The sequence below is a fragment of the Lepisosteus platostomus genome, chromosome 5, assembly GCF_059453375.1.
Source record: "Lepisosteus platostomus isolate fLepPlt1 chromosome 5, fLepPlt1.hap1, whole genome shotgun sequence".
NCBI lineage: Eukaryota > Metazoa > Chordata > Actinopteri > Semionotiformes > Lepisosteidae > Lepisosteus > Lepisosteus platostomus.
This window is the reverse complement of record NC_142615.1, coordinates 55,852,509-55,862,238: the sequence shown is the minus strand read 5'-3', so window position 1 is coordinate 55,862,238 and position 9,730 is coordinate 55,852,509. Positions and strand designations below refer to the sequence as shown.

General features: G+C 35.6%; 1 long non-coding RNA gene across 1 annotated transcript; it reads right to left on the bottom strand.

The window, feature by feature from the left end:
* Nucleotides 1-1,643: 1,643 nt before the first annotated feature.
* Nucleotides 1,644-2,436, bottom strand: LOC148669764 (uncharacterized). Its single transcript, XR_015937033.1, has 3 exons — nucleotides 2,326-2,436; nucleotides 1,966-2,075; nucleotides 1,644-1,755 (listed from the first exon to the last, which is right to left on the bottom strand). It is a non-coding gene; the product is annotated as an uncharacterized LOC148669764 (long non-coding RNA).
* Nucleotides 2,437-9,730: the final 7,294 nt, after the last annotated feature.

The following is a 9,730-nucleotide window of genomic DNA, read 5'->3' as shown; positions in this document are numbered from 1 at the left end:
CCTCAGGAGGCGAAAAGTCCGTCTGGGGCTCAGCTGGAAGAACCGAGCGGGAAGGAAAGTTCTGGAAGTGCGCATCTCCTCTCCGTCTGCTTCAGTCCCAGTTACTGCGACACCAGGACAGAACAGGAGTGACGAGCGAGTCTTCTTTTGTACATGGGGTATTAGAGGGGTTTTTAGGAAACAGCACAGAGAGAGAGGAAAGGACACCAGTGGGAGAGAGTCCTGAGGCTGATTGATGAACCTCTCAGTTCTTGTCTTGATCCAAGTTGTACCCCGTCCCAGTTTAAACTGGTTTACAATGTGGGATTTCTGCTCTGACACGACCCTACATGTGTCTCCACAGGAGATGGGAGTCCTGTAACATGTTTTTAGACAGAAACCTGCCAGAACAGACACATTAGAAACGACCTGGAGGAGAGGTCAGAGCAGGGAGAGTCTCTGGACGAGTATAAAAACCGGAACTTCGCTTTTTATAGCCACACTTTCCGATTAAAGTGTCCCGTTACTTCAATCTCAAGAAAACTATTTAAAATTTCCAGAATTTGATTAGTCGGGTGATGTCCCATTTTATTAGAAAGAGATTTGATCTCCTGACTGTTACTCTCACTAATATAATACTGTCTGTGTTGTTATCAGTTACACTTACTCTGACACCGGGACTCATTACAGCTCATGACATTAATTACAATTAATTAACTCTTTATCCTGAGTGTCTTCAGTCGTGAACAGAGGTCCGTCCAGTTTCTATGCGCTGTATCCAGTACAGGGTCACATCTTTCACACTAATGAAATGTAAAGAATGAAAACACATTGAAACAAGCAGTAAAACCTGGACTTACCAGAGAAACGGGGGAAGTTATTAAAATGAGACTGTATTAAATACGAGTGACCCAGTGGGCAAAAGATGTATAATATACGTCTATTAAACGCATACTTTAGACATCTAAATGTGGTCCGCAATTCGTCTAGAATTAAATATACGTCTATCATTATACGTCAATTATACATCTATGATTATATGTTCATTATACATAAATGGTTGGAGTTCTAGTATACGGATAAATTTAGAGGACTAATATACATATATGGTTGGAGTTCCGGATAACTTTAGAGGACTATTATACATATATGGTTAGAAGACTATTATACGTATATGGTTAGAGGTCTATTATACAGATAACTTAAGAGGACTATTATACGTATATGGGTAGAGGTCTATTATACATCAAAGATAGGTTTTATAGGTGTAGAAACTAGTAAACCAAGCCAATGATTTGGCTTAGAAATGTATTCTGAAAATACACATTCACATCTGAAAAATATGTATTTAAAATTATACATTGTATACAATCAATCAACAATCAACATATGGGCAATAATCATAAAAAAACACAACTAGTCTTAAACTTCAGCTACAAATTCTGGTAACATCAATATACAGTATAGTAATGACAAACACAAACTAATTACATTAACACACTATCTAACTCAAAACCACATTTTGATTCAAATATAAATTTTAAAATGTACAACTTCTATATTTCCAAGAAAAAAAAATATTACTGTGGAAGTTAAGACGATTTTTGTCCACCATTTGCAAACCCTGTCTAATTGTCCTAACAGAACCAGAAACCTATTATTTTCAGTGTCTAGATCTCCTGACTCCCTGCCTTGCATATGCATTCTTCAAGTAACACATTGCATGCTCCTTTATTTCTTTTTCTGTTGATGTAGGGTGGGACTTCGGCACTGCAGCTAGGAGAAAATTATATAATATTACTACTCAAATAAATGATGATTATTATCTTCTTGAGTATAATCTCAAAAATGAACCATTAAGGTTTACTAAGCTCAAAGCTGAAATAAACGGATAAAATTTGGCTTGCATCATAGCAGTTGAGCAATAAAGTCTGTCCTAATTAAAGAGTACCCAAAGTTTGAAAGTACAACATAGAATATGAGTACCTTTAATTACTCTATAAAGATTTGTGTCTCCCAGGCCCCTCTTTTGTTGTTTATCTTTTCGGTTTGTGCCAGCGAAGTTGAATTCTGTCATCAGTTCATTTGTCATAAGTCTGAAAACCAAATTTTCACTGAGTTTAGACATTTTTTCAAGTGAGTTTCCACTCAACATTTATTTACTCAAATATTTAGGATCAAATGTAGTACTGTAACCCTTATATTTTAAAAGACAATTTTGCAGTTTTACACCTTGCACATTCAGGTATCACATAGGTATCTATAAGCTCAATTCTGTGGATATTTGAACTTGATCAAAGTAAAAATGTAATGTAAAAACATGTTTAAAAAATCAATAAGCAATACCTTGACAAGACTGTGAACACACTCTGACATCACTGCCACCTACTCTCCGAAGTTGGTTTATCTGGAAATAATATTATATTAGAAATAATATTAGAAGCTACTAGATCTTCATTAATCACCTAATCAGACATACCCATTTACACATTCAATGGAACAAACACATTTTCACATATTAACTGCACTTTTTTGCAGTATTTTCTCAGTCTATAAATACAAAGTGACCATTTTTCAAAGTAAAAAAAAATGTAGTAACTTTTTAGAACATGAAAACACTTTATTTATTTATTTGCCATTAAAGGATAAGCAAGATTATACATTATAAACTAAAAATATGAACGTATGCCAGAGATGGATCATTAATCAGATGTAGGCTATAAAATTATGACCTATCTGAAATAGGATATGTTGAATATGTTTATGTCGTTTGTAGCATTGTGGTAAAAGACAACTTATTTTTATATTGTATACGAGCCTACACATAATTAAAATACATTCTGTGTAAAACTGTAATATGGGTAGTTTTATTTATTACTTTATACAATAAAAAAGACATACTTTTTGACAGTCTTCCAGGATCATTTCTGCCATCTGGCCAATCCTGGTTTGATACTAGAAATTAAAAAGTTAACAATAATCTCATACTTAACAAATCTATCATTTGCAGAGGGATCATAAACTATTCTTAAATTTAATAATTTAATTAATATGATACAAGTAATGTACTAAGTACTGAGGAGGCATGGTGACTCTGGGGTTCGGCTGAAGACTTTGGTATTATAACTTGCTGAGGGCTTCGAACTTTGCGTGGTGAGGTCCCAGTTTGGACTACCTGGGCTGTTAATATAATATTGCAGATTAATTTAATATTTAAGTATGGACGTAAAATGTTCACCAGTCCAATAATCTTTGAATATAATTCGCTTATGGTAGACTGTTCTCCAGACTTAGGAAAGTACAGTGATATAACCTCAGACGTAATAAAAAAAAATTAACTTGTGAATTTCATCTCAATTTCATAGAGTTATTAGATGTAGGCAAAAAATGTAGTAATAACTTCAGGAATGTTGAAGCCAGAACTCAGCACCGTTTTTTTTCCTTGGGGAAGTTCTCACCTTTGATGGTTGGGCTTCAATAACATAAAGAATGGTGTTAACTTGTCTTTAAATATGATTGATGATGGTTATCTTCTAAGGACATTAAGAAAACATTTTAACTTTGATTGCAATAACCTACCTTTAAGCGTACTTGAACAGCTGAGTGAGGTCTGGGAGACACTCTTCCTAGGAGAGAACCTCAGTTTTGGGGACCAGATATGGCAGTAAAATATTTCATATCAAATTAAATTATTTAATCAACTTGATCTGTAACTTTTTACAATAAATTTATTTCCTTTATTTTGGGAACTTTAAAGGCAGAGAAATGGACTTACTTGGAGTAGCAGCATCAGAATCAAAGTCTGTAATATAATAGAAAATTATCATATTTCAATATAATACTGAAAATTAGTTTAACATAGAATAAGCTAACCAAAATTCTTAGCAATTTCCATGATCAACAAATCTGATAAGATTTTTAACATTTTCATACAGAGCACCTTTCAAAATGACTTATTTTAAAGGGTTGTAAAAAAATCAATAACAAGGTACAAGCTAAATGAGGCATCAGTTGATATTAATAACTGGTTAAAAATATAGCTATTGAGATTGTTACTTTTACATACCATCAACGTAATCGGAGAACACCCGCTTCTTACTTTTGCGTTTTGGATTGGGTGTCTCCTCCTCGTCTTCAGCATCCGTAACAGAGGTGGTTAAATCAAAGTGATCACACTCTGATTTCTTGTCTACAAATAATTATATTTACATTACGTATGATCAAATATGAAAAAGGTATTGTTGCACTGATGCATGTACATAGACAGTTACTGTAAATATTCAATCGGAATTTATAATAATTAACAGGAATTTGCTCTTATTTTCAAAGAAAGCTATACCTGATGTATGTTTAACTTGAACGAGCTTGAAGGTAACCCAAGTATCTTTATTAGGGTTGGCCTTCTCTTTGTATAGTTTTGTGGCCTGCTTTGGATCATTCGGCCACCACACAAACTCTCTTCGGGCATCCACCCAGTTTGAGGGCAGGACTCCCTCAACCTCCCACTCCTGCTCTATCCAAACGGCACGTGTCCACATCACCTGAAACAGACATACACATTTTAATTTTGAGTCTTATTTCAGATTGCGGTGCTGATTACTACACTTGTGTTTGCTTATAATGATTATACTCAATGAAACACATAATTCAATAATAAACATTCTGCTTTATTTATACATTTTTAGTTAGATGGTATTCACTACTTGCAATTCCTCAAAACTTTAAAATTTAAACTTAACCATGAAAAAAGAGCAGACAGAAGCATCCTGTGTGAATCAAAGTTCTATGCCATGTAGAAGAGGGAAAAGGACATAACCAGCACCATATGGGAGACACACTACTTTTCTGTGCAGCTCTTTTACAGAGAGGAATTTCTCCCTTGCATGCACCTCCAGACTATTAACATATACAATATTAAGCAGTTTTGACTCACAGGGTTCAGTGAAGAAGTTACAAGTCTGAGTCTGTCGTACAACAACACATAGAAGACTTCTGTCTGCTCTTTTCTCCTTCACAAATGCAAAGTCCTCATTATCCAACAGGAAACAACAGTTTTTTTGTCTTGACGAAATATACATCCGTCAACCAGATGCATCACAGTTGCTCTGAACTCTTTCCTTCTCCTTCATTCTCTTTACTACTTGAGCTATAGGGTTATGACTGTTCCGCACTAGTTTCTTCAAGGACTGTAAAAAGTTTTCAAATGGGAATACAGATAATTAAATTGTACCACATCCTGATGTAGATATCTCAAACTGTGCACATTATATACAACAAATGTTGGTCCATACAAATGCTGAGCATTGTCAACAAAGGTATCAAGCAGTTTTTGGGCATAGTTGAGATAGGCATTTCTCTTTCTTTCGTCCGAGTCAGAAAATGGGTGTATAGTTCCTTTGATACAACATTACGAAGCACAATGGGGCCTGTATACAAAAGGAACTGGCGGAACTCTGTAGCCTTCCATCTGTCAAGCTCTGAGAGGGATCTTGGCTGTCTAGTAAATTCCCCAGGCATCTTTCCGCTAAGAATTTCCAAATTATCAGAAATTTCTTTCCTCTGCCTGACAGACAGTCGACATTTAGCTGGTCCTTCCTTTAAGAAAATAAGAATTCTTTTGCCAACACCAAGACAAGCTAGATGCAGGTAGTCAAGGGAGAATTGGCTTATGCACCCAATTCCAGCAGCAGCTAAGGGAGAAAGTCTTTGTTGGTGTTCCTTGTACTCAAAGTTCTTGAATTGTTCATCTGTATGATCATTACATGCCTCTTCCCCTGTGAAAACAACTCTTCCCTCCCAGCTCCCTTTAATTTTGCATCTTTTGCAGCCAAAGTACGAATTGTGTCCTTTGCAGCATTTCAGATATGAGTGTGCAGGGGCATCACATATAAAAGCCTTCACAGTAACATTAAATACTCTATCTTCAAAGTGAATGCCATTATTGGTGAGTAACTTTAACTCCTCTAAAAAGTCACTCACATAATCATCAACTGGATCAGGCTTGGACCCTCCACAAAATAATGCCATTATGAAAGGCTGGAATTGGTGAAAAGAGCACAAAATAGGCCAAAATTGCATAGATGTAGATTTGAAGAGAGGAACTCCATCAACATTGATACACAGGTCTACATAATGCATGCCTTCTTGGAATGTTTTAGAAGTTGTTTTTCAGGATTCCTTTCTTTAATCCAAAGTAAATGTACTGAACACCGCATTTATCACTGATTTGCACTTTATTAGGTGTTTGTAGGAGAGTCCTGGACGTCTTAATATCTCCAATAAATCATTGAAACACTGTCTTTTACAACCATGCTTTGCAGACCAAGCTACAAGTTCGATAGATAGATTTGGCCTTGCTGGATCAGTCTGTGCCTCATCTACAAGGTCAGTAGATTCAGAACTGGGGTCAGTTACATCAGATTCATCAGAGTCAGACTTTTCAACCTTATTCAAGATTTCTTCTTCAGAAGTAATAACTTCTTCAGTGTACCCATAGTCATTTGAATCCTGATGTGTAATGTCATCACTGACACAAGCACCCATATCACCAGACGATTGTTCCACATTCTCGTCCGTGGTGTCATCTATGTGAAAACTGTCATCTTGATCATCACTGCTGGATTCTGCAAGAGCATTTATCTCTGCACATCGCTTCCTCCATCGGGATAAATAGTCCTTTGACATAAAGTCTGATTTGGTGTGTCCCCTGCGTGCTGATGTGCACCTACAGATAATTGTAACACATGCAAATAAACAGTAAATAAACAGTGACTGTTGTATGTAAGGTACTGTAAGGACGATGGAATATAAAAGGAAATGGTATCAACTTTTCTTAAGAAAATAAAAATAGAAATATTGTCATTCAAAGAAATCAACATATAATTACATTTTTTTCAGGCAGGTGGCAAGACCCCCTCTCGAAACCCCTGTATGCAAAGCTGTGTAAATAAATTACATACAGATGCAGCCATTCAAAGTGCGCGGCACAGACTCCGCGGTACAGATACCGCAGGTATGATGACACGCGATACCGCGGTGCGTGATTGGTTAACCGACAGGGGCACTCGTGGTCCGTTGGTCTGTCGTAGAAAGACTTACTGTAAACGTCTTTACTGTGCCCGTTGTAGATATTGAATTTTACCACTGAAGGGAAATCTTAGTAGCTGAGCATAAAAAGAATAAGAGCATACTGTAACGCGTGTGAAGGCCATAAACGATATTAATTTTGGAACGTAAACATACAGTATATAGCTGGTCTTGGTACTTTAAAGAATAAAATACACACCGGTATTCCATTTCTCCCTAAACATTGTAAGCTTCGAAGTCTTTAACTAACGTGATACCGGAGTCAACAAGCATACTTTTAGAATTTGATTAAAAGGGAATATAATATGGAATCGCGTATCTCAAGAAATTAATAACGGTATGATTATATCCGTGTACTGCGGCAGGGCTGTGTAGGGCTGTATATAATATGGAATCGCGTATCTAAAGAATTTAATAACGGTATGATTATATCCGTGTACTGCGGCAGGGCTGTGTAGGGCTGTTTCGCCTACCTGATCATGCGAGCTGTCTTGTAGCCTACTGGTCTAGGTGCGTGACTACCAACTGGCAGGTTGTGTGTTTGAATCCAGCTGGTGCTGGAATTTTCATTTTTATTTATTTATTTTTTAATCGCGTAACATAAACATATTACCGTATGCAAACTGTACTGTATACAGTATGTATATGTATATTTAATGTCTTAACTGTGCCCGTTTAATTGAATTAAAAAAATATATATTTAACACGAACATTAAGCTGTTTACATCTTCCGCCTGAGAACAGTCACCCGTTGCTACCCAATGCAGAATGGTGATTGGCTGACACTATCTGACACCCCTCTGATTGGAGAAAAAAGACGTGCTGGTGTGCTATACACACTACCAGGAAGAGGATTTCTTTCTATTCAAAACGTGTATTTTAAAAGTTTAAGAAGTAAAAACCTTACAGCGTACACAGATTTCTAAACTGATCAGGATCGTTATGTTTGTCTTATGCATAATAATGTTCACCGCTCTGTCCAGCAAATTAATAATAAACTTTATTTTATATAGCGTTTTAAACGAATAAGTAATTAGATTGCTCATAAACCTAATCACTTGCTTTTTCTTTTTATTTAGGCTCAGATTTCAACTATAGATCGTATTATTAATAACCATAATAACAACCAACCAACAAAAACAACCATATAAACATAATGGTGGTGCTGGACCTTCCAGTTTTATTTATTTATTTTTTAATCGCGTAACATAAACATATTACCGTATGCAAACTGTACTGTATACAATATGTATATGTATATTTAATGTCTTAACTGTGCCCGTTTAAGTATTGAATATTCATATCTAATTTTACCACTGAAGGGAAATCTTAACATAAACATACAGTATATGGCTGGTCTCGGTACTTTAAAGAAAAAAATACACACCGGTATTCCATTTCTCCCTAAACATTGTAAGCTTCGAAGTCTTTAACTAACATGATACCGGAGTCAACAAGCATACTTTTAGAATTTGATTAAAAGGGAATATAATATGGAATCGCGTATCTCAAGAAATTAATAACGATATAATTATATTCATGTTGCAAAAGAACTGCAACGGACATAAAAACTCCCTTGCATGGTTTCATTACGACCAGAATCGGTCTTGAGATATTTTTAACTTGATTTACAGTATTTGAGAGGTATGTCTTAACACCGATACTACAGTGCTTAAGTACTGCTCACGTATATGTTTCTAGGTTTATATTATGCATTTCATACGGTCAAATTACTTTTGAGCAACTAATAAGATGCGCGAAACGGTATGCGTTTTACTTTCGTTTTGTGCTGGGACCCGTTGATTGATTAGAGATATCAAGTACATACAAGTCATTTTTTAAATGTTGTAGTTCGTCTTGAAAAAATGTTACGAGTACATCATCTATCAACAATTACACAGGTTCTGTTTCCATATTGCGGATTTTGGTTATGTAATATTATTTTCTAGATTTCACGTTGTGAATATGATGGGATGTCTGATGGGATGTTTCTAAAAATCCATCCTCTGTAAAACGTCTTCTCTAGTTGTCCTGCATATGTATTCGCTAATGAAGCTGTGTGTTCTGAGCCTAGATCTCTACATTTCTGTATGAACCAGCTTAGAGGGCTAAAGACAGCTTGTGTTTAAATTGAGTGTAAGGCAATTTATGCTTCTAAAGTCATGGTCAGCATTTATCTTTGTACTGTGCTGTAAACTTGTTCTGTGCCAAGTCACATTATTTTATAGCGTTTTTAAAGCGTTATCAAATACGGTGTTACTGTAGTTTACTGAGTCCCATGTCACATGGTCTGTGATTGAAACCTGTAAAACCGGTTTAATTCATCACAGCCAGCACTCTTCAGGTGTGAGGGTCTTCTGCTCAGAATGAAACGCTAAAATGTGTATATTCTAATGGTAGTGGGGGCGGGGTGTGTGGGAACAGGTTTGGTTGAAACATTTTCTCTGAAAGATTTAACCGATCTTGTTACAGCATGTTACAGTTTACTATTATTAACCATATTCATTTTAAGTGCTTAATGTAAAATCTTGTAAAAATATATTTTCATTGTTCAAATATACATTAAGTCTGACTATCATATAATAAGTTAAATACAAAACTAAAGAAAAAATAGGGTTAAATATAATTCAAAATATTTTGCTAACAATGTTAACTGTTTATGAAT